The sequence below is a fragment of the Drosophila tropicalis genome, unplaced genomic scaffold, assembly GCF_018151085.1.
Source record: "Drosophila tropicalis isolate 14030-0801.00 unplaced genomic scaffold, ASM1815108v1 contig_443, whole genome shotgun sequence".
Classification (NCBI taxonomy): Eukaryota; Metazoa; Arthropoda; class Insecta; order Diptera; family Drosophilidae; genus Drosophila; species Drosophila tropicalis.
In genome coordinates this window covers 4,778,716-4,805,162 of record NW_027172907.1, presented here as the reverse complement: position 1 = coordinate 4,805,162, position 26,447 = coordinate 4,778,716, and the positions used below count along the sequence as shown (strand labels likewise).

Below are 26,447 nucleotides of genomic sequence, written 5' to 3'. Positions count from 1 at the left end.
ATATATAAATGTATATATGTATTGTAAAAAATTTGTTTTTGTTTTTAGTCTTATTTCGATTTGGACGTTGCAAAGGAGAGTGTAGAACGCGATTTCTCTCCCACTAGGCGTATACTTGATTTGCGTGTTTTCTTTTCGTTTTTTTTTTAAATATATATGAAAAGTGTAAAAAGATTTCTTTCGATTTGTTTCGTTTAGTTGTAAATTTTGGATAGTTTTAAAAATATTTTGGCTTAGTTAGAGGGTGAAGTCTTGGAGTCTGTAAATAGAAGAAAAATTGAATATTTTAATTATTATTTTAAAGTTATTAACATTTATTTAAAGACACTTCCTTAAACTATTTGCTTTCATAGAAATATGTTTATCAGTTAATTAAAATATATAAAATTTGTCTAACCCTACTAGTTTAAAGACTTATTTATCAATCAACAAAAAAGAGCTCACTCAAGTAGAAATTAAGATAAAATGGAGTATTTAACAAAAGAATCTAGACAGATTCTCGAATCTGAAATCTCAAAACCTTCGTCTACTTAATGAATCAGACCACCAACAATTCAAACATTCTATATAGTCGTATACCTTAAAAAGTTAAATCAAATCCATGACAAATATAGATAAAAATAATTGAAGCATATTGCAGCAGCAATTGCATTTTGTTGTTGTTGTTTTTAATATTTTACTTCATGGAGGTGCATCTGCATTTCAACAATGCACCATCATTATCCCCCACATCATCATCATGATGATGATCGGGGCAATTAATATAGCCAACCAAAAAGGCCAACACAACAACAAAAACAAAAACAACGAAAAAAAAGAAGATAAATAAATGTAGAAAGTCGTCTTGTTGCATTGTTTCAATTTTTGTTTTGTGGCTTCCGGTTATAACTAATTTTCAGTTGAATCAAAGTTGGTTGTTGTTGTTGTTTCTTTTTGTCTTCTTTTTTATTGTGTTGTTGTTGTTGTTTTTTTAAAGTTCAATAACATTAGAAATTACGAATTACAACATAAAACGTATATATGTATAAACAATATGGTATAAAATACAACAACAACAAAAATAAATGGAGCCCTGCAGTAAGAAAATTTTTGTGTGGAGGAAAAATTGCAAAAAAAAAAAAGAAAAAAAAAGAAAAAGAAAAGCAACAGCTGCAGCAGCAGCAGCAGCAAAAGAAAAGACGAGCGAATGATTTGAACAAAGGAAAAACCAAAAGAAACTTGGAAAAATGCTTTTTACATAACATGTTATTGAACTGCATGCAAAGCAATACCAGCAGCAACAACAACAACAAACAACAACAACAACTGTTGCTGCTGCTGCTGCTGCAACAAGAGCAACAAGTTTTCCACTCGCCAAATTCATTATAAGTGAAAGTCTAAAAACAACAACTACAACAAATGCAACAGCACCAACAACAACAACAACAACAACTTGCAGAAAAAGTTCGTTAACATTGAACTACGAAACGAAACGAGGCGGAATACGAAAAAAAAAAAAAAAATTGCAAGCAAACTTGAAAGCAAACTACAAAAACTGCACAGGCAAAACTCAAAACTAGAGAGTTAGAGACAGAGATAAAGACACACACACATAGAGAGAGAGAGAGAGAGAGAGAGAAAGAGAGTAGGGGAGAGAGTCTGCGACATTACAACATTTTGCCGCTGCTGCTGCTGCCTGGCACCCGCGCGTTGCCACTGCACAGTGGTCCCAAAACGCTTATTAAACTTGAAAAGCAGCTACAATTTGGCCATTAGTAAATTAATTAACCTAGCCTGCTAACTTCTATTAGTTAAGTCTTCTTCTAAGGTTAATTGGTTTAAGAGTTTTAAATAAAAAGTTTGTTCGTTCGAAAGTTAGTCGTTTTGAGTGTTTAGGGAAGAAGGATACTGATTACATTAAGAACAGTAAAGATTGTTCCTTAAAAAGTGGCATTTCATTCTTCACATTTAGATGGAGAGAGATCACCTAGCTTAGGGTAGAAGAGGATGGAGAGTGCTAAGAGTCAGTTAAATATGAATATTTTAGATTTGTCAACTAACTCCTATATATTTGTATAAACTAAGCCATTGATTAATAATTTCTAGGCCTACCTTGTTTAAAGTTAAAACAGAAACTCCAAACTTAAACTCGAGATTAAAAACATTCCCAAGTTTTCCTCTAGGCCTAATTTGCAAATAGACTGAATTTAGTTAGTCCCACAATTAAGAAATATTTTGCATAGTCTATGGCGAATTCTAAACCACTGTATGCGGCACGTCATCATCGTCATCATCATCATCATAGCCATCATCATCATCATCTCTCAATCGGTTTAGTTTGGCCTGTTGCATTTGCGCTTTGGTTTTTCCATGTTGATGCGCAATGCACCGCGGAAAACTTGTTTTTCATTATTCAATACAAGCAGCAGCAGCAGCAGCGTCTATTTCACTTTTCTGCCTGGTCAACAGCAAGCAAAAGCAAGTTCAACTTGAAAAGAAAATGCTGCATAGGAAAAACCTTCAGCACCATTTTCTAGTTGTTGTTGTTGTTGTTTCTGTTGTTTTTGGTTTTATTTTTTGCTTGGCGCCACAGTTGTGTGGTAAAATTATAATTAGATATTTCTGGCCCCCCCCGCCTCACACTTCCCTCTCTCTCACTCTCTGTCGGAAGATCAGCGTTTATGCAAAATATTGGGTACACATCGTCGTCATTGGCTACCGATGGATCTATCTATCTATCTATAATGTTACATATCTTTACTCTCTCTCTGTGTATTTCTCGGCCTCTATTCTTTGATTTTGTTGCTGCTCCTCATGCTGTTCGTTCTTGTTGCATTTCTAATCATAGTGTAACAGTGCGTATACGCAATCTTTGATTAAGCTAAGGCAGCAACAGTAGCAATTGCAATGATAGATCATTTCTATGATTATTTCTTTCTCTCTCTATTCATCTCTATAACTATAGAGTGTGTAGAGTGCTGTGTGTGTGTGTGTGTGTGTTAGTTGAGTTAGTTCAACTTCCTGGTGCTGCGCCACTTGCCACTGGCTAGCAATGAAAATTCTTGATTTGGGTGCGGTTCAATGAGTGAGTGTGATTAAAAAGTGTTGTTTTTTGTTTTTTTTTTTTTTTTGTTTGCTTTAAAAGTCCATTCGAAAGCTGAAAAGCTTCTTTGCAAATCGAAAATCACAAATATCCATAAACTAAATATACATAGTAACTAATAGGGGAAGAAAAATAACTAACAAAACATTTACATTGATTATTTTCAGGGGCATAGATAAGTGAAATGCCTTAGTTAATAGTTTCTGTTGAAAGTTTTATGATCGAGCAGCTAATCTACTAGCTTGTGGGCTTAAAGGATAGCTAAAGAGATTACAATTTACATATAAACTAACTAAATAAGAGAGAGTATAAGTATTTTGAATAGAGGTAGGTGAAATTCTTTGCTGATTACAGCTTAGCTTTGCTGATTGAAGCTGATTGTAATCATGGCCAAGGACTTAATAGTCAGAATCGACATGTCACGCAAATTTGACACCCAAAGAAACATATGTTGACCTTGACACGGAAGAAGATAAGAAAAAAACTTGTCTTGTGAAAAATGTAAAGTAATTGGCAAAACATCATCAAAAATTATCAGTATTAAACTTGTTTCAATATTATTAATATCTTTCCCCAAAAGCCGCTTTCATTTCAACGAATTCTGACTTTATTAATATTCATTTAGACGGCTAGAGGACCCTGGAGGGGCAAATAAACTTTGGCATAGTTTAAGTTAACTTCTTTGATTTCAAAACAAAAGAAAGTCTTACAGTCCGAAACAATTGTATCTCAATACCAATACCACCATTATCTTTTATACTCTCATAGTTTATAATTTAAGTTCACTAGAAAACAAATTCATATTTACTATATCTTAAAGCATAAACAAACGAACTATTATCTATTGATGATGAACAACAAAACACATACTCTATATATGTTTTCTTACACACATAAACATATATGTTTCATTAACAACATGTGCAGAACTCACCTTTCCTTTATATTTATTGTTATCCTTTGCTGGATTTCCTTGACGTGTTTGTAGATATATATATTTATCTAGATATTTCTGTTTCACGTTTTTGGCCGCTAAAATCGATGCTGAATGTGTGTTTGTTTTGTTTGTTTTATCACTTAATGTTTTATTAATTTACTAAGATAATGTTTTTGCTTGTCTTGGTGTTTGATTATTATTATTATCCATAAGGCAGTGTAAAGTTGTCCAAAAAAAAATGTTTACTTTGAGTTTACTTGATTTGTTGTTGTTGCCACTTGTTGCAATTGTTGTTAATGTGCAACTAAAGTCACCTTTTGAGTTTGTTACTGTTTTTTTTTTTTTGCACTTTTTTTTTTTTAGTTTTCTTTTGGTCACTTAGGTGATATGAGAGTGTGAGGTGTTTAGGTGGGGGGATTTTTGGGGGGAGAAATGTCTATCTCAGTTATTTTGTTTTATTTTTTTTGCTTGTTTGTTTGGTTTAGGTTTGAAACGCGTTTTTTATTTTACAATGTATGCGATAGATATATAAAGTTTTATCCCCATTAACAGCATCGGCCAAATTTGCATGTGTTCCCAGGTTTTTGCTTTGGGCACGCATTTATGTTGTTTAAAGGTGCGCAAAGGCATTTGGCTGGCCAATGGGCAGGTGGAACGCAACGAGACACCCCTTCTCCTTACTCCCTCTCTTTCTCTCTCTCTCTCTATTCTGGTTTCTCTTTCTATGTTGGATTGCTGTGCGGCATCTGCAAAAGTGAGGAGAACAAGTAGACAGAACATTAGGTAAAATAACTACTAATCAATATAAATATTTATCTAACTAAACATACTTAGTTATGTATTTGTGTGTATTTGTGAAAAGAAACAACAAAAGAAGTTGAAATCTTGCTGCTGCATATTATTTTGAAGATTTGTTGAATTGACATTGAGACAACCGGTTGATAAGTTCGAGATTGAAGAATTGGCCGGATTTGTATGGTTTTTGTTGTTTGAGATTTTGTCTGTTGCGTATTCTTCTCTCGATGGTCTCGAAATTGTCTAGGAAACACTTAAACCAAACACTTTACTACTAGCATATAAATTTCAACCAAACCTATAAAACAAACACCTAATGAAAAATCAAAAATCCAAATGCAAACAAAATGTTTAAACAAAAGAGTACAGGATTTCATTTGACTTTTGACTTTAGAAGAAAGTTTTGAAAAACAAAATAAACGAAATACTAAAGAACGCTGTGGCTCCCAAAGGTAGGCAATAAAAACATACACAAAATTTAAACAAATGAAAAAACATGGAAATATGTTATTAAAATTTTCAAAATTCAAAAGTTTTTTCACCTTTGATGGCAGGTGGATTATTAAGGCACTCACTCAATACCAACTCCTAGTCTTTATTTCGCAAAAACTGAGTGAAATTTTATAATATAAGCAAATGCTAAACTTTTCGATAGATATTTTAATTTAGACATAGATTAAAGCAGACACGAGGACAATCTTTGATAGAAGATTTTTTCATGGGCAACACAAATGGATGATTCTGATTCAATTGAAAATAATATTTGAAGAGATCTGTAGATAACTTAATGATCAAGGTAAAATTTTGATCCTTGGATACACCTGCTTCTCCCTTATCACAACATAATTCGGATCAGAGTTGCTTAAAGCGTATGATGCAATTCCCTATGAGAAACTATTTCAAATGAAGTATGGAATGTATATAAATAAAATTTAACTCTGAGTTGGCTTAGCCCATTAACTAGATGAGCAGATTTTTACTCCATGAAGTTTTTCACCCTCTAAAGTGGGAAAAAGTGAGATTTCTTGGACTCCATTTTTTTGAAATTTCAAGATTTTAATGAGTCAGTTCGTCACTTCAGTCAAGGAAGAGCTTTTTAGTTGACAATTTCTTGACGTTTGTTAGAATGAATTCGGGGCAGGGGGTAAGCTTACGCAAGTTGAAGTTAAATGAAGGGATAAAGAGATATGTGTGAGAAAGAGAGAACTATCAAGAGAGCAAGTAAGAGAAAAACAGGAAAAAAGAGAGGGAGAGACAGAGAGCGAGAAGTGCGCCGGCGTCTTTAACTACTTTGTAGGTGTTTTTATTGCTGCTGTTGTTGCTCATTTACTGCGTAAATATTAAATGTTGTTGCTGTTTGCTATGCTAGCTTTTGCACTATTGTTGTTGCTAGTTCGGCATGTGTTTCTCTGTGTGTGTGTGTGTGTGTGCATTATGACCTTCTCACACTGTCATGGCTACGTATAAACATGAAAAAAATAAAAATAAAATAAATAAATAAAAGCTTTCGTTTTATAATTTGTATGCAGCTCTCAATGCGTGTGTGAGTCTCTCTCTGTCTTTCTGCCTTGGTCTCTCTCTCTCTCTCTTTCTCTTGGTGTGTGTGCGTGAAGAACATAAGCGACTCGTGCTTAAATAGCAACAACAACAAACACAACCGAAACAACAACAGCATTATATTTCATTGAACAAAATATTATGAACGTTCCGCTCAAGATCGCAGTGTTTGTTGTTGTTGTTGTTGCTATAAAAAGTCTAACAAAGTTAACAACAAATTCAATTCAAAGATACTTCCGATTTCGATTGGAAAAGCTTTTGTTTTAAGCGTGTGGCAAAAAAAAAAAAAAAAAGATGACAAAATTGGTGTTTATTCATATATACTACGATATCTCTTTATATATATATATATATATATATATATATCTACCTTATATATATTGTTAGAAATTTGCATATCTTGCGTATTGTCAAGGTCATCATAAGAGATTTCTATGCTAGTTTTAAGTTTCTTTTATGGAAGAAGCAAAAAAAAAGGAGAAATAAATGAAGAAAAAAAGTAAATTTACCCTAACAGACGCTGGGTATGCGGAATATTTCAGACAAGGCGTTAGAAAAACGGAAAACTTAAACCAAAAACCTAAATAATACAAACCTATTTTTAAAGAATTTTAAACATAAAAACTCCAAATTTTCTGATAGAGAAGCAATATATGACTTCATATTAATAATTGAAAAGAATACCCTTCATTTTTTCTAATATCAAAAATTATAATTTCTTCATTCAAACTGCTTAAATTAACATATAAAAAAAAAAAAAAAACTAAAACAACTACAAAAATCAGCAAGTGGGCAAATTTTAACCTTCCTCCCCATTTTAGCTTTAGTTTTGTTGTCGTTGTTGTTGTTGTTTTCTGTGTTGTAACCGCAAACGTTTTTGTTGTTGTTGTTGTAACCTTCTTTTCTATTCGATTCAAGTTTAAGGTCAAACATTTGGGGGCCATCTAGCCCCCAGACCCAGCCAGCCCCCTTGAGAGGTCTAGACTATGATAGTTGCTAATGCTGCTAATGGCTTGAAATGGGAAAGGGTAGAGACTAGTTGGTAGGGGGTTGAAGGGTGTGCCATAGGCATGGCATGGTAAAGGTAAAGGTAGGCTGGCTATGCGAAGGGCATAACAAATGTTATAATAAAACAACAACAACAAAAAATGGTATAAACTTTTTTTGTGATTTCTTATATTTTAGTTTTTAATTTTTGTTTTTTGTAATTTTGTTTTAACTAGTATATTAGTTACCATGCACAACACACTTTAATTCAATTTAACGGTACACGTATACTAAAAAGAAAGAGTGTGACGAATTTACTGCTACTATATTACGTAGAAATACGACTTGCTCTCCCCTTGACTTTTGTTTGATCAGCTCTAACTTTATCATGTTGTAAAATGGACCTAAAATAGATCAAAAGGACCACGATTACCCATTCCGATAAGGAGTTTTTTCCTTTTAAGTCAATATGCTAAAATATTGGCTTTAAAATGTTTACTAAATTACTTGAGAATTCTTTAAGCAATGTTAATATATCGAGTCTCAAGGGCAAACGATAAAATGTGAACTATTTATGAAAGAAGTAAGAAAACTTTTTAAAAACAATTTTTCACAATTTCTGACAAATTATATTCAACAGATTAGGAAACTTTTAAAGAATTTAGAAGAGTGTATAACATTTATAAATATTTCTAAATAAAATGACCCATAAAATATATGTAAATTAAAAGACTTAAAATGTTATTAGTATGAGAAAAGTAATAATTTTTGTAAGATTTTGAGAGGCGCCACTGAGCTAAGCTCACCCTGAGACAGAATCAAATGCCCCTGACTTCCTCTTAATGTGTCATTATTATTATTATTACTAAAACAAAAAAAAAAATTCCCATTCAAAAATTTCAATAACGTTTGTTTTCTTGTCAAGGCCAATATCACTCATACGTCAGGTAGGTCGGCAGTCGGCCTATATTATTGATTTAAAGAAGTTTGCTAATTGAATTTGAAATAAACATGACAAAACAAAATCTCTAGAAACAAAAAAAAAAAAACACTAAAATGCCCTTAAAAATCAATTACATTCCATCAGCAGCATGATTATCATCAATTATACAAATTATTTTGGTGTGCGGCATACAGGACGTATGCGTAATATAGATTCAAATACATTCAAAGGTATATTACATATGTACATACATATATTGTATTTGGAATTAGAATGAAGAAGGTTAACCACGATGATGATGATGATGATAAAGACTTGGGATGACCTTCATAAAAAGTATACCTAAACTGAATCCAACAATCGTTAAACAAAGAACACAACGCGACCACCAACAACAACAACAACAACAACATGGCAACAAAAACGAGGCTAAAATGCATTCTAATTAACCATAAAATTCATATGTTAAAAACAATGTTAAATGGATAAATGGAAAATTTATTCACTGCCCATAAAAAGTATGATTTCAAGAAATTGAGAGGCCCCTAGAGACGCAACGAGACAGGCGGAGGTAGGGGGGAGAGATAGACAGAGAAAGAAAGAGAAAAACAGAGAGAGAGAGAGAGCGACACACGAGACATCGGCATAGACATAGATATATCATGCCATATAATATGCATAGGAGAAAAAAGAAAAAAAAACAAATACTTGAGTTGAGCTGCTGACGCGCCTATTGTTCTTGCTGCTTTGTCGTTTTTGCTCGCTGCTGCTGCTGCTGCCTGCTAAACTGTAAATTTAAAATAAAATATAGAAAAAGAAACAAATAATCTACACAAATGACATATTTTTGAAATCACTACAACGAATTCTCTAATACCCTCTTTCAATTGTTGTCTTCAGTATACACTGAGTTATCCAAAAGGTTAACTTAAACCCCTTTTTATAATCATACTAGACTAGAATATGTGGCAAAAAAACGTGTATAAAATAAGTTTTTAACAAATTCTACAATTCATTTATGTTTTTAATTTAATGATAACATAGTTTAAAAGCACAAATGAATCTCTAAGCCAAAGCAAATAATTGCACTCGAAGTTAAGAAGATGTTTCTGAAATCTTTGCTTGTCTTCAAAATACAATTGAAAAAGTCTCCACAGCTAACTAAAAAGGTTTTTAAAGTCTCCACTAGTATCGAATCAATGGTTTCCACAAGTTTGTGAAGTCTTCGTCAGTATCTACACCATTTTTTAAGTCTTCATCAAAAGTCTACACTACATAATGGAGTCCCCAAAAGTCTACACCGAGTCTAGAAAGCCACTACTAGTATCTACCAACTGTGTACACTATTCTGAGAAGTCTCCAATAAAAGTCTACACTATTTTTGAAAGTCTCCACCACTTAATGGAGTCCCCATAAGTCTACACTGAGTCTTGGAAGCCACCACTATTGTGAGAAGTCTCCACCAAAAGTCTACATTACTTATTGGAGTCCCTAAAAGTCTATACTGAGTCTAGAAAGCCACTACTAGTATCTACCAACAGTGTACACTATTCTGAGAACTCTCCACCAAAAGTCTACACTATTTTTTGAAAGTCTCCACTACCTACTACCATCTCCAAAATCAAAAATGTGTAATATTCAATAATGATAAATAATTCTACAAAATCAGAGGGGGGGATATTAAGCATACCCCGCCAAATTCGAGAGTATCACAAGAAATAATAGTAATAATAGTCAAGCGCTACTAAGCATAGACAAAAATAGAAATAATAATAGAAAAAAAGAAGCAAAAGGCATATCTTACCTACTACGAAAAATTTATGTGTGTCTGTCTTACACACACACACACATTTAGCCACAAGCAAGTGCATGTGTGTGTGTGTGTATAAAATACGCAACCTTCAAAAAAAATCTAACAAAGCAAACTTGTTCAATAGTCATATGCGTATCAGGAAGTCAACATTTCAAGGATTGACTCATTGAAAAAGTCGAATGCGACGACGACGACGACGACGGCAACGAACAACAGCAACAACAACAACAACAACACAAACAAGTTAGACACACACACACAAACACACACATACTAAAAGAGATAAACTTTGAAAAGCCCGCCCGGCAAAATGCAGTGCAAAAAAAGTAAAAATTATATATTTATATATATGTATATTTACAGTAAAGCACACAGAGAGAACGAACAATCAACAACAACAACAATTGTCCATGAGAGATCACTTGCAGTTGCATTTAACTGCGCGCGCTCTCTCTCTCTCTATCTCTCTCTCTTCCACACACATACACACACACTGGCATTCTCTTTTAGTCGCACAGAGAATGGAGAGAGCCAGAGCGAGCGAGCTTTTCCTGTGTGTGATGACTTTTCTCTTCATTTTGTACCTGGCTTTCAGACTTGTTTTTCTCTTACAACTCTCGCTCTGATTTCATTCAACATTCGTCGTGTGCATTCGGATTCGCTTTTTCCTTTTTTTTTGTTTTTTCTGGCCAATAATGGTTTAACAAAAAGTGCAAATACCGCAAAATGATTGTTGCCTAACCCCGAGCTCCAGCTCCAGCTCCACAGCTTGGCCAGCTGCGTCAGAAGAGCCACAAAAATTTGTACTTTTCATTTTGAAATTTGATTTAAAAAAAAAGTTTCGTTAGCAAAGAATGTTTCTTGGCGCGCAAACTGACCAATATCAAGATGACCACTTTTAATCCTTGTGTCTAATGGGTCAAACACAATATGTTGGGGACTTTTGGCCAAGGAAATGCCTTTTTTCGAGTGTGTTTAGAGTGGATAACTCTGTTTAATTCTGTCACTCTTCCTCCTCCCTCGCTGTATGACAAATAGTTTAGTCATTTTACTGTTTCTTTCAATTGTTGTGGGTATTTGCCTTCAACCTGCTTTGAGCTGCTGCTGGCATAAAACCTTCAATAACTCAGGTTCAATGTACACCTGGCCAAAAAAAAACCTTTTTTTTTTTTGGTACTCTACTCTGTCAATAGTGAAGATGATGATGATAATAACTCCTTCAACTCATTCCCTTACTCACTCACTCACTCGCATACACACACACACACACACACACGCATATACGCACACTCACACATTAATCTCTTTCAATTGAAATGCGCGTTGCTGCTGTTGTTGTTGTTGCTGTTGATCGCAATGGAAGGTCGTTGCATTAAAGAGTTTAATGACCAAGGAAACTTTGTTTTTTTTTTTTTTTTTTTTTTTTTTTTTTTGCCGAAATATGAAACAAAAGCGAGTGCGAGTAACAACAACAACTAGAGACGCTGCGTAAACTGCAAGCAGCGGCAACAAAAACAACAACAACAACTCGTAGCCACAGCGCCCACAACTTACGCCTCCAGCGTGCGTCGCCACCGCCGCGCCACTGCCACTGCCGCCTTCGTCGTCGTTGCCGTCGTCGTCGCCGTCGCGTACTCCTTTCATGGCAACAACACTTGAGAAAGGTCAACGAACAACATTGCCTCGTCGGTCAAAAGCAGAGTTCACACGAACACTCACACACAGACACACACACACACACACTTACAACGAACGATGAGAGCAGCGCAGCAAGCAGAGCAGCAGCAGCACAAAAAATATCCAACGGGCTGGCAAAATAAAAAAAAAAAATTTTTGTTTTGCTTTTGCTTTCGCGTCGAGTGAAGTGAAATGAGCGAATGGAGAGAGAGAAAGAGCGGGAGAGAGTGTGTCGTAAGTGGAGAATGAGCGTTTGCAGGGAGATCACTATTGGCCTGCTGCTGTTTGGATCCATAAACCGCTCAGATCCGATACAATCAAATGGGATAAGGAAAATTCCCCAAAAATAAAAAGTTTAATGATTGAAACGAAAGGAGAAAAAGAGAGAGTGCTTACACCCCCTAACCTTATGGCAATTGTTCTCCTTTAACTTGACTATGAAAATACATTTCATTTGAAAAGAACATTTTCAAAAACTTTACAATTAAGTTGATCCTTAACTAAAAGAAACTAAATTCTGAACAACTTTACAAAAAGTTATCAATTGGAATACGAAAAACTCTACAAAAAGTTATTGATTAGAATAAGCATGAAATTCCTTTACATATTGTAAGAACAAAATAGGATTCGAAAGTCTCCAAACATTTAGCAGACTCTACAAAATATCATTTACTTTATAATAAGTTAACTTTTAAATTATTAATTTAGCATCTAAGAATGCCTTTTTAAAAAAATGCTCCATGTTACTTAAAATAATTACCAAAACTCCACATGGTTACAACATTTTGTCAAGTCTTCACAACTATTTCTCTGCAACTTGTACTTTTTCTATTCAAGTTGTAAAGAAATTAGACCTAAAACTATGCTATAGAAATTCTAAAACTTGTAACTAAGAAATCCGGAACAGAACTGACGATCATAACCCTTCCAAAAAGAGAGAAACGCAACAGAAGATGACAATGAAGAAGAAGAAAGATGAGAAGCCGCTGCCGCAGTTTGCCTTGGAATGCCTTGAAATTTGTATAATGATTCATTTAACACTATGGGAAACGGGTGCGGGCGCGGATGGTGCTGCTTCTGCCGTTTGCCTTTCGAGAGCAATTAATAATTTATTAATTGTTAGTCACATTTAAGCTATTTTGTTGTTGTTGTTGCTGTTATTGCCGTTGTTTTGTTTCATGTAAAAAGAGAGAAAAAAAAAGCCCATGCGTAACAAGGCAGCGCTCGCGACGCCTACGCCACGCTGACGTTGACGCAACGTTCGCCGCTGTGTTTCGCCCCATTCGCATTCGCGCATTCATATTCATTCACTTTTGTTTTTTTTTCTTTTTTTTTTTTTGTTTTTTGTGTTTGTAAGCTGCGCCGAGATCAACGCACTTTGTGTTGATCCCACGAAACAATTTGCCGTTTAATGCACCCAAAAAAAAAAAAACAACAACAACAACACACACAAAAAAAACGTATGGAAACACAACAAAATGCAATTCAAATGCAGTCAGCAGCGGAAAATTGAGTCAAACAAAATAATAATAATAAAAAAAAAACACTCACACACCAAAAATTTATTTCATTGAGTAACGTATTTCATTTTTTTTTTTTAAGCTTTTCTTGTTTTTTTTGGGGGGAAGGGGTTTAAATTTCACTTTTTCACTGATCAAAGTAAATGCCATCGATTTAGATTTTATATTTAAATAATTTTCACTTTAAATAAATTCAATAAAAAAATAAAAATTAACAAATGCAATCGACAACAGCAAACAGCGACGCCAGCAGCAACTGCAACTGCAGTCGCAGCAAGTTTTGTCATTGACAGCAAAAAAAAAAAAAGAAAAAATAAATTCAGTTGCAAGTTGTAGAGACGACTATTAAATACCCTATACACAAGCACATCTTCAAGTTATCAATTGTGGCGTCTTAAAGAAGTCCTATTCAACGAGTTATGGCCAATGAAACAATGTCTACGGACCTAAATTGGCTAGTATTCACATTTTCAACACTGATCTCTTATCAACATTCCCAACACTAAATCTTTGATCTTGAAGAATTGTGAATGTTAATGGCCAAATGTTTCTTAACTAATGTTGAATCACAAAATTCAAAGGAAATCTTTACAATTTACCTCAAAAAGCATTTTAAACTGAGTTTTGTAGGGGAAATCCCGTAAAATTGTCACCTGCAGCCAGCTGAAATCCGCCTAATATGCCCCTTATGAACTTTATGCCTGATTACAGGGTGCAATAAAGTAAAATATGGCAGACAACGAAAGTTGCAAAGCCGAAAAGACATTGAAAAAATTTTGTTGCCGAAAAAAAAAAACCAACAACATAAGACAAAAAAAATGCCTAACATGAAAAACTGAAGATAAGTCCGAAAAAAAAAGCAAAATGTGTCGACAAAATTCCTTTCGGACCAAGCAAATAGCAGGAGGTGAACTGAAGTTGGAGGTGGTGGTGGCCAAGGCTAAGAGGATAGAGGATGGAGGATGAGGTGGAGTTGGAGGTTGAAGATTGAGGATGAGGAGGATGCATTGCAGCACTTGGCTCGGCACTTTGGCCAGTCTACTGACTCTTTGGGCCTTCAGGTACTAAACTCGTTTGAAAGTTGCAATTGGCGATAAGGCGAAGCCCGCTACTTCGCCTGCTGCTGCTCTGACTCTGACTCTGATGATGGCTGCTGCTGCTGCTGTTGCAGTTGCTGCAGTTGTTGGCAATAACGTAATTTCATTTCTCTCCTTTTTTTCTCTTCTTATTTTGGAAATTATGGATTGCAGTCAGACAGAGACAGAGACAGAGAAAGAGGACTATAGGGCAAGCAAAATTTGCTCTAATATCAGATTGAGCAAATTATCGAAATCAAATCAAGTTCGAATCAACTTTCCCAAAAACAAAAAACAAAACTTTAATAACAATTAAAATTACAAAAATTTCACTTTGAGAAGTCGTTTGCAATCTTTTTTATGGTCTTTTCATGGATAATTCAATCTGATCTGATAGATATTTTATATTCAAAAGTTTTCAAATCTTTAATTTCAAATATTTGCCATTCACACCCAAAATATTAATGCGATTTCCTTAATTTTTTACAAAACAATATTCAAAATATTATTTTATTATAAAGAAAAACAATAATTATGTTTGTTTTAAAAACATTTTTGCTTTACTTTTTGTTTGCAGCAAGTTTGAATGTTTGATTTGAAGTTCGTTCAAGCGAAAGTTAGATTAGACGCTGCCCCAAAGCAAATGCAGCAACTGCATTAGAGTTCTTCTGATCATTTTGCCCAAAAAGGCATACCAAATCAATATATACATATGCAGATATACATATGTAGATATATATTTTGTTTGCATGGCCAAAAAAAAAAAAAAAGCGAATCCAAACGGCGAACAACAGCAGCAACAACAAACACATTGGCAACAATTTCTCATTGAAATTGAATGCAGCAGCGACGCAAATAAACATGAGCAGAGCATAAATACACACATACATACATACATATGTATGTATATACATATATAAATATATATACCTATACATGAAGCGAGATGGAGCAAGCCAAACATTTGAAGATGCGCCATAAAACTAGCCAAACGCCAACAGCCTCAGCAACAGCAACAGAAACTGCAACATGCAGCAGCAGCAGCAGCTTCTCCTAACTATAGGATAGGCCCCCAGCCAACCTCTAACCATGCCCATTCCCAACATGCCATGCAACATTAGAAAACTGCAACCCAACAAGAGCTCGCTCGCTGTTGCTGTTGCAACAACAACAACAACAACGGCAGCAGCAAGCAGCAGTGCAGTTTGTGCAGTAACAACAGCAAAAGAAGCGAATGAACGAAAACGAAGCAGCAATAGCAGCAGCACGCACAGTGGTCTCAAACACACAATAACATAATTTAAATTTGATGTTCTGACTCTTTCATAATTATTAATTGTAAATTAATAATTTTAACTTATTATCACAAAAAACAAACTCAAAGTGAGGTGGTAAAAAGTGAAGGGATCAATAATTGGGCAATTCAACTTAACCCTAAAAATATAAAGATTGTTTATTTTATTCTATAATTATAAGAAGCTAATTATTCAAAATTTGTAAAAATCGTTAAAAACTTAAAAACTTGTAACTGTATTTGAAAGTTTAAAAAAATGTATGTTTAAAAAATTTAAGTTTAACTTTAAATATATTGAGGTTATAATTTCATCATTTTATGTGATCTTTAAATTTTATATTTGATATATAAATGAATCTGAATAATGTTTGGCATTGCAAAAAAAAAAATGTTAGATGGGTTATTTGTCTCTTTGGGTTGAGACCCAGTGTGCTGCGCCGGCATCGACGTCGAGTGTATGCATCAAAAAACAGACAGTAAATCTGATTGTTTGGGGTAATTGAACTTTCTTAAGAAATTGCGACATGTACACTTTGAAAAGCTCTGGATTTGCGAGCAGAGCAGAGCCAACAGCAGCAGCAGCAACATCAACAACACCAGAAACAACACCAGCAAAAGCAGCGCAGCGACAGCAGCAAACTCGCAGCAGCAGCACAAAATGTACGCCAATGACCGAGTTCGGGTGAAAGACCTTCGTACGATAACCATCGTCATCATCATCATCATCATCATCATCCACAACACAACGTCATCATCATCGGCAGCAGAAGCAGCAGCAGCATTGCAGCAGTTGTTGCAGAGTCCGCAACATCATTATCGCCATCGAAGCAAGCAGCAGCAAGTCGAGTAACGTGCTCTGGCGTGTACTTCTGCCTCTGTCGCTGTCGCTGCTAGCAGTGTGTTGCGTCTGGCTAGTAGTCAATGCACTAGGCCGCCTTCCACCGCGACCACACTCCCCAAGCCCCCCCCCACCAGTTCCGCCACCCCCACAACATCTACTCCTCAGCACAACAATAACAACAAAACACAAACAAAGTCTGACAGCTTAAGAGAGAGAGAGAGCGAGAGAGTGAAATTTTAAAGAGAACCGCAAAAAATGTGCAAATTCATTGAACTAAATTTAGCCCCTCTCTCTCTCTCTTTCTCTTTGTTGAATGCTAACCCACACTCTCTCTCCCGTCGCTCTTGCACTATCTCGCTCGCTCTCTCTCTCTCTCTGAAAAGCGCGGGAGTTGATTTTTTTTGTGCTTTAGTTTTATTTTTATTTGTAATGCATTTTGCCATTTTGTTGTTGTTTTTATGCATTTCGAGGTGCATTGCAAGACCTCAACTAAGGCTAAACGCCGCGTGTGTGTGCGTTTGTATTTGTTTTGTGTGTGTGTGTGTGTTTGTGAGTGCATCTAAATGTGCAACTTTTAGTCTGTGTATAAGTGTGTGTGTGTGTGTGTGTGCGTGATTGGCGCTGCCGCATTTGGGGGCTATTGAGATAGGCGCGTAATTTGTCGCAGCTCAAACTGTAAAAAAGCCTTGGGGCTTTAGTACGGCACGTGTTTACAGTTTGAGAAGCGTATGTATATAAAGAGCAATAGAGAGGGAGAGAGAGTACAACAAACAACAACAAATCAAGAATCATTCTATAAGGATTTATGTTCTGGAGAACAATTCATGGTTAAACATGAATCATTATTAATACAAAAACCTTTTAATTAAATATATTTAACCATTCTAAATGAACTTACAAATTTATGTGTACATATAAAATTAATGAATAATTATTGGAATTTCAACAACATTTAAAAAAAACAAACTGTTTTTTAAATGAATTATTGAAACTTTTAAGTTGCAATTCAGTTAGTTACTCTAATATTTGATTTAAAATCTAATTAATAATTGTTTAAATTTCAATTTGTTTTTAAAAGGAGTTTTGTATTTTCTATCTATGTAAGATTTGAAATAAGTAAGCGATTGTTTATGAACAAGTGTCTATATGTTTGATATGGAATATGCATACATACATATGTTGTCTTTTACTATCCTTTTTTGATTTTTTCCTCCAGAACATAAATCTATCTGTTCATAGATATTAAAGATTAAGGATATAATAAGACGCAAAGGAAATTCATCTCGATTAATCATTGGTTTTCCTTTCAAACTTCAGAGATTCTTTTAAATATAAGTTAATAAGATTTCAACGGCAACTCTTTTTAGCCACATTGATTATTGTGATTCAATGAAATATTTTGCTTGTCATGTTCTAGAATATTACACAATTTGCGTTATTAATTGTATACTAAAAATACTTCTTTATGCATTTTAGGTATTTCACCAGTAATTTTTTTTTTTTTTTTTTTTTTGGCCAGGCTAGGCCGATGGAAGAGGCGATTCCCTCAGTCAGAGTTGCCGTTGTTGTTGTTGCTTTCGCTGGTTTTTTTGTTTTTTCGGCACAAAGTGAACGTACTCTGAGTTTTGGTCGACGGCGTCAATGCACGCCGAACGTCAGTTGGGAATGACGATGAAATGACGACGACGACATCGACGACGGCAACAGAAGCAATGACACTGATCCTGACGTTGACCTCTCTGTTGGAGCGCAGGGCCGACGACAGCAACAGCAACAGCAGCAACAACAACAACAACAAGCAGCAGCAGCAGCTGGCTAAAAGTTTCAGTTTCGGTTTTGGTTTTTTCGGTTTTTTGGCAATGACTTGAACAAAAAAATGTTCAGTTTCATTTTTCGGTTCTACTTGGACTTGGTTCGGCTCTTATGTTGTTAATTATAATGCTTGAAGTTGTTGTTCTTGTTGTTTTTTGGGCAAGGTCATGTTGGTGTTGGTGTTCGATTTGTTGTTGGTGTTGCTGGCCAGGCGGCAACTTCTGCTTGTTGCCTGCCGTTGCCGTTGCTTCTACTTTTCGTTTCGTTTCTCAGTCTATGTGTGTGTGTGTGTGTTTTTTTCTTCTTCTTTTTTTCATTCCGTCTTAATCAAGGTGAGTCACCTTGGCCTTATTTTCGAGCAGCGCACTCTTTAGACTTTCTGTCTCGCTTACTCTTGCTCTCTCTCTCTCACTGTACTTCTGTATATCTGCGTGGCTGTGTCTCTGTCTCTGTGTCGCTCACGCATTGCCAAAAAAACAAAAAAAAAAAAAAAGCTAGAGCCACAGTTGCTTACGCTCACGAAGGCAAAGGCAAAGGCAAAACAAACAACAACAAAAAGAGGGAGAACGGCAAACGGCACTCAACTGTTGCTTGCTGCTGCCGCTGTCGCTGCTGCTTCTGCTGCTGCTGGCATTGTGGAAGGTCATGATTTTTTCGGTTATTTGTATGCGTCCCAATGTGTGCGTGTGTCTCTCTGTGTGTGTGTGTGTGTGTGTGTGAGTCGACTTGACTTGCTGGCATTTGCTGCTTTTGCCGAATCTGAAATCTGAATTTGAATTTGATTTCCTTGCTTTGAATTTTTGCGTGCGCTCACACACACACACAGGCACAGAGAGATACACTTTGTATGAGCTTAGTATCTATGGGTGAGAGAATTGATTAAGAATGATATGAAAGACTACTAAAAACTAAACTAGCCTAGTGCCAACCACCTTAATATATGTACATAGTTTAAGCAAAAACTTAAAAAAAAAAAAAAAAACACCAAAATATTTTATTCAGTTTCAGTGTAAAGTCGTCTACTTTGTCGTTTGTCTTCGTAACAATACAAATTAAATTTAAACCAAATCGTTTTCAACATAAACACATATTTTTCAAAAGAACTTGAACAAATTCAAAAAAAAAAAAAAAAAAGCAGATAAGAATTTTCAGATATTGCCTCTGGTATCTAAAGTAGCAATCTCATATACACAACGTTAATCAATTCATTCACTTGGAGGAGAACCTTTTTGTTTTGAGTTTTTGAATAAATATTTTCAAGGGCAGTACAAAAAAATATATGTCATAAAGGGAGCATAACCTAACAACAACAATTCTATCTACAATTTATGCATATGATTAGTATTACAATATTCAGATAAGATTAGTAAACTTTATGAATTTATCAAATAGGTGTTCATATTATTATAAGCGATTCGTTTCTGAGGCTGTTTTTTTTCGATAATTTGAAATGCAATTTCCAAGACAAAATGGAGCTATAAAATAAATGATATAAGGTTTTTCACTAACTACATTAAGATCTACCTAAATGTGGTTCCAAGTCTCCTCCCTTTAGTGGCACTTCTAGGTGTAGATTTTTAAAAGCCAACTATTATTTTCGAAACGATAAAAGATCAAACAGTAGTCCTATTGTAGAAACTCGAGTATAAATTATGAAGAGATTCAAAAATGTTTATATTTTACTACATAAGAAATAGCTGCGAAATGTCTATAACGATTTTCCTTCACCTTCCTAAACCTCTTAAAAGAGTTATATTAATTTAAATAGATGATTAATGTGAATAGATTATGAGTTCTAGATATGCAAATTAAGTGTAACTAGAGGATGTTAATATACAGCTTAGTATTTCTATTGTTTTTTTGCTTAAAATGTTAGTTTTATTACATTTTTTTTGGTTGTGCCTGTTTTGGAAGTTTCTCATTGAGTTAATTAATAGGTTTTCAGTAAACTTTTAATTCAACTTTATATAATTTTACATGAATGTAAGTTCTTGCATTGAGTAATAATTTGTGACACTATCGAAAGGATTTTGTTTCGATTAACTCAATTAGCTTCTAATTTGCTTAATTCTGATAACTGGGTAAAAAAATTTGTTGACATTTCAAAAAAAATGTGTGCTTTGCCCTAAAGATCTTTTAGTTAGTTTCTCTAACGATGTATTGACTGTGTTAAGTTTTTAAATTAACCTTGCTTACAATATTCATAATACATACATATATCATTTTTTATAGACGTTTTAATATTGTATTATAGTGGTTAAATGTTCAACTGGGCACGTGCTAGTGGCCACACACACACATACACACCCAGAAAGCGAAACCGAAAACGAAACACAGAGACATTATTGATAGACATCACTTGCCATTTTTAGGCCTATGCAGTAAATTTTTTGCTTTGTTGGCCAGCCTTTTGCTGTTTGTTGCTGTTGTTATTGTTGTTGACTCTCAAAGCATGCATAATTAACAACAACAAAAATTATAGCCACGACTCCACTCCACTTCGCGGCGGGGCTTGCACTTGGCCTTGCGCGGAGTCGACGAAGTTGGAGCGCGTTTGCGTTTAATTCGTGAATTTGCCTTGAACCTCAATGTGCCGAATTGTGTGTTGTGGGTAGAGAGCAGTAGAAGATGAAGAAGAAGAAGAAGAGGCAGAAACTGAAGCAGAGACAGAAGCCAAGTAAAGGTTAAGGGGAAAGGAAAGGAGAGGAGAGAAGTGCTCGCTCATCTGACTCTGATTGACTGTGATAGAGTTGAGCCAGCAGTATGTGCTTTTTGCTGGATTTTTGGATCGTTAATGTTTTGTTGAACTTGCCGCAAGCACAGCACAGCAAACAAAAACAGAAAAACACAGCAAAATAGCAACCGAAACAGAAACAGAAACCGAAACAGAATGCCAACAAATCAACGTAGTAGCGGTCGCAGACCTACAAAAATACAAACGTGACTTAAGGTTAAACACAGCCAAAAAAAAAAAAAAAAAAAAAAACAGATATATATATAAATGTATAACCAACCTCAACTCAACTCAACTCAACTCCACGACAAGTGCCCTAAAATAAGAGCAAAAGAGATAGACTTACAAGAGTTTTGTCTCTTCAATGGAAAACCGAAAAAATAAAAACTTCATTGGCACGAAATATATTTTTGCTGCTTCTGTATATGTGTGTGTCTGTGTTTGTGTCTATGTGTGGGGGGTTTTTCTGATATGCCATATAACACACATATTTTACATACGATATCATATTTTAGAACTTGTTTCTTATGCAGAGGCACAAGGCTCAAAAAAGGGAGAGAGGAATATATAGAGAGAGAGAGAGAGAGAGAGAACGTCAAGGTTTGTTTGTTATTGCCTGCCCTACAGTAGAGTCTAGACAACTTATATGCTTCTTTTTCTTTATTACGTATACGTTATATTTCTCTAAGGTTAGATATACGTAATATCAAGTATACGTCATGTTATCAAAATTAAAACCCAAAAGAGTTGTCAGAGTATTCTTTCTTTTGTACTTTAGACTTCTTTTTGTATTGTTGTGAATGATTAATTCAAGTAAAAATCATTATCTTCTTTACTATTTATTTTGAAACTATTTGGTTTACTAAAAGGTGTAGCATTGATTAGTAATAAGAACTGAATTTCCTCGATTTTGATTTGCCTGACAAGTCGAATTTGACAATTCGAAATGATCTGAAATGAATAAATACATACGCGGTTTTATTTAAGTCAAGATCTCGTAGCTTTTAAATGTTATTATTTAATTATTTTTGGATTCTAGGATTCCTCATTTTTCAGTATAGAAAAAATTAACTCAAATTGGCAATATACTTGAAATTGAGAACTCGATTCGAGGCACAATGATAGTTGTTTGTTTCAGATGTCTATAAGCTTGATTCAGAGATGGCCAATAAACAGAAGGTAAGCTAAAGTACACTTGGGAGAGATACCCAAAGAAGTTAAAGTCAATGCATTAATGGTTTATCCTAAAAGCCCAGTTGAAAGCACTTTAAAAATCTAAAGCAGCGTGTTTACAGTGTGAGACATCTTAAATGAAGTTAAGTTAAAGAGCTGTTGCTTAAGACCATGTTTCATATCGTAATTCCAGTTACTTTAGTTGAGGTCGGCTTGTCGTTTAAATGGAATTCGGAAACAGGGAATTAATTCAGTGCGAATTTTTCATCTCTTGTCATTGAGGCAATGACGCCGGCGTTCGCTTATTAGATCATTTCAATAGCCAAGTTTTCTTTTTGAGAAAACCTTTCATACGTTTCTCCTTTCACCTAGGCCACACACCAACATGATATGTTATGAAAGGGGGGTTGAAAGGGGTTACCTATCTGCTCTGGAAGTGTGTGTATGTGTGTGTGTGTGTGTACGACCTAGCCTAAACTAAAAAAACCCCGCCACAGTTTTAGTTTTAGTTGACAACAACAACAATTACTCACACAACTGAAACTAACTACACATAATGGCGAATAGTTTTACAAAACAGACACACATACGCACACACACACACATATGCATAGAGGAGCCTAGCTATATAGACAACCGACAGACCGACCCATACTATACAATAATAATAATAATAATACTTAGTATATATTTTGAATGGTTGCGCTTTGTATTGGCCTCCGAATGTGTCTAGAGAGCCTCAATAGCAGGCCAGGGTCAAGCGACATGGGAGGAAAAACTGAGCAAACTAGACGACATGTGTGTGTGTGTGTGTTTGAGAGAGTGAGCGAGAAAGAGAGAGAGAGCGACTGTGTGTATGAGTAGTGCCCGTTATCGGAAGAAAACGCCAAAAGCTCGCGTTCATTGCCTTTGCAAAAGTTTTTTTTTTTTTTTTTTTGTACGTCGTCTCTTTTTCGACTCTGGGACTCTCTTTTGGATTTGATTTGATTCGATTTTGATGTGATATTGAGTGAGTGTGTGTTTATGAGTGCGTGTGTGTATCAAATGCAAAACGCTGACTTTGCTACACTAGATAAGGAAGAATGCCGCCAAAAAAAAAAAAAAACGACAACAACAACAAACCGATGCGCAAGAATTTTGTTTCGTTAATTTTTTTTTTGTTTTGTTCCCCTATTAAAGAGCCTTGGGGAAGACTCTGACGATTCAAATGACGATTCTTATCAACAAATCGATTTCAGGGCTAATGTACTACTCTCTTCTCTTCTTGTTTTCATGAATTTTGATTTGGCAAATTTGGCGGGGAAACGAAGAATTCGTGCATTTGAGGTTGGTCAGTATTTTCTGTGTGTGTGTGTCTGTGTGTTTAATTTGCATAAAGGGAAATGGGTCTTGGCTTCGAAGAAGAAGAAGTTTCACAGGTTTTTTTTTCTTTTTTCTTCTTTTTTTTTTTTGCAGGTCATCTATCACTCATGTCGAAGGTCACTCACACGTTTGCATATACATATGTCTATGTGTGTGTGTGTGAAAATCATAAAATCAAACGAAACAACAAATTGATTGACTTGATAAATAAAAACGACAATAATTTATTTTATATTTATGCTAGTCTTAGCAGTTTTATTGTATCGAATTTTAAAACCAAACTCAAATCAATTTATGTACCACCTTCTGCTTCTTCTTCTACGTTTTTTTTTCTGGTTTTGTTTTTTTTGTTTTGTCTTGTAACTGGGACATTGGCTCTCTGTGACTTTGGCAGAATTGAAATTCTAGACTTGGTTTTTGTATTTTGAAAAGTATGCAGAAATTATAATTATCGAAAATCCGACATATTTTCACTCAATTGCAAAAATAGAGAAATTCAGCGAATTTACCATGACCCCTCATCAAATGACTCATTAAGAAAGAAGAAAAAGTTTTTTTTTTTTATCATTAATTGTCATTACTTAAGACGTTTAACCATTTGAATGGATAATATGGAATCAAATCGGTGAAAGAGAATTTGCAAAATAAAAATTAAGCTAAGAAAAAAAAAACTGCATGATGCAATATTATGTATACGCACTGGTGACTCAATAAGAGTTAAATTTATACCAAGAAAGATTGAAAAATCAAATTTTTTGTAGATACATTATTTTAATTTCAAGTATTTGAAGTTGATCTAAAAGATTTTTTTTATTTAAAATAACCTAAATAAATCACCTCATTGAGCAAGCTTTTTTGAAATAAAACAAAGAACCGAATCAAATACTAAGAAATTCTATAAATTTAACACAAAATAAACTTTTTAGAAAAATAAGTGAAATTTGCAAATCAGAATGTTATAATTATTCGATTTTAGAGTCCAAATTTTGAGAGCTACCCTTAAATCCTTACAATTGAAACATGGGAGAAATAGATGACAAATGGCAAAATTTACGTTTTAATATTGATTTAAAACGAACAACATTTTTATTTATTATACAAATTATTAAGAATTTCGAAAACAAAGAAAGGAAAAGCTCTCATTTTTGATCTTTGTTAGAAAAATATTAACGTGCATTGATCGATTGATATTACATTTTCTTTTTGATCTCCAACAACTTAGTGTAGAGTATCCACGAAAGAAAAGGAGTTTCTCCAGTAGACATTGCCTTTAGTTTCATTTGGCAAATTGCAGTTGCAATTTGCAATAAATATGTTTAATATTTCTTTTTTTTTCTCTTCAACTATGTATATTTTGATGACGAAATAAAAGCTTTCGTGATATGTGTCTATGCTTCCTGTATCTGTTGCGTTCCTCTCGTTTCCTCTCTACCTCGGCCTTTTCTCCTTCTACCTTTATTTGCAGTCTCCCTAGCTAGTTGGCTCGCTCGCTCGCTCTTTCTCTCTCACTCACTCAGTCACTTGGCTCGGTTCGGCTTCGCTCGGCGGCTCATATGCAGCAGCAACTCCGCCATAATGGCGAATGCAACGTTGCGTATGAGTGATCTGTTCTATAATATTCTCGATAGCCATTTCTCACTTACCATTTCAAGTAAAAGTAATCCAATTTGAGATATATCCATTGTGTTGGCAGCAACCATACATTAATAAATTTATTATTATTATAATATTTAGATTAATTATTAATCATATAGTTAATTAATTGTTTCCGATTATTGTGAACTTTTTAACGATCAACAAGAAAAAAAATGTGAAAAAAATTCGGTTGTAAAAAGGATTTTTCCAAAAATTTATATTTCTTTTTTCTTTGTAAACACTATTTATTTTTGTTGTTGTTGTTGTTGTTTAGGCACACTTTGAGGCACAAAATGGATTAAGGCAGGTAAAAAATTGGTTGGCAGCTTACGTTACAAGGGGCAGCATGGGAGCGGGCAGGCAGGGGTTGGATTTGTTGTTTTTTTAAATGTTATTATTGTTGTTTTATTTTAGTTAATGTTGTTGCTTAATGTGTTTCATAGTTGGCCATCTCCATGTCGCAAATCCGATCGATCGCATTTTCCTTTCATGTTTGGATTTTGTAACGCATTTTCACATTCGAGTTAAAGACGAAGATGAAGAAGAAGAAGAAGGATGCAGCCGATTCACTTTTCGGGCTTTTGGGAGCGACCGACCAAAGCGAATGCAATTCCGTTAATTAGCAACGCGTCGGCGGTGACGGCGGCGGTGGCAGTGACAACGACGTCGGTGGCGTAGACAGTGTTAGATAAAAAAAAAAAAAAAAAAAAAGGGACGACGGCGACGACAACGACGACGACGGAAGGGGGAAAACGGGACGGGGTAACAGTTACTTGCTGTTGTTGCTGTTTTGTTTTTGTTTTTCTCTCAAAGGGGGTGAAGTGGGAGGAAAAGGAAAGCGCGCGCGGTTCTACGCTGCAGTCACAGTTACGGTTTTTGTTTGTATTTTTGTTTTTGTTACAATTGATTTTTGTTGTTGCTGTTTTTTGTGTTTAAGCGAAGGTTTTTTGTTGTTTTTAGTTATATTCAATTTTGCTTTTCTATTTTGTTTGCTTTGTTTTGTTTCTTCTTGATTTATTTTTTGGGGGGGAATTTGCGACCGTCCGTTACAGCAGTCAAATGAAGACTAAAAGGCGAACATATTTTTGCACACAAGCAACGGCAGCGCCAACAGCAACCAGCAGCGCACAGTGCACTGCTCACACACACACACACACACACACATTCGCACACAGTAAGAAAGAGAGATATAGCAGCAACACGCGCGAC

General features: G+C 34.9%; 1 long non-coding RNA gene across 1 annotated transcript; it reads right to left on the bottom strand.

Annotated features, from left to right (window-relative positions):
• Positions 1-119: 119 nt before the first annotated feature.
• Positions 120-26,284, bottom strand: LOC137573806 (uncharacterized). The gene is made up of 3 exons (XR_011031924.1): positions 25,247-26,284; positions 4,017-4,765; positions 120-259 (listed from the first exon to the last, which is right to left on the bottom strand). It is a non-coding gene; the product is annotated as an uncharacterized lncRNA (long non-coding RNA).
• Positions 26,285-26,447: the final 163 nt, after the last annotated feature.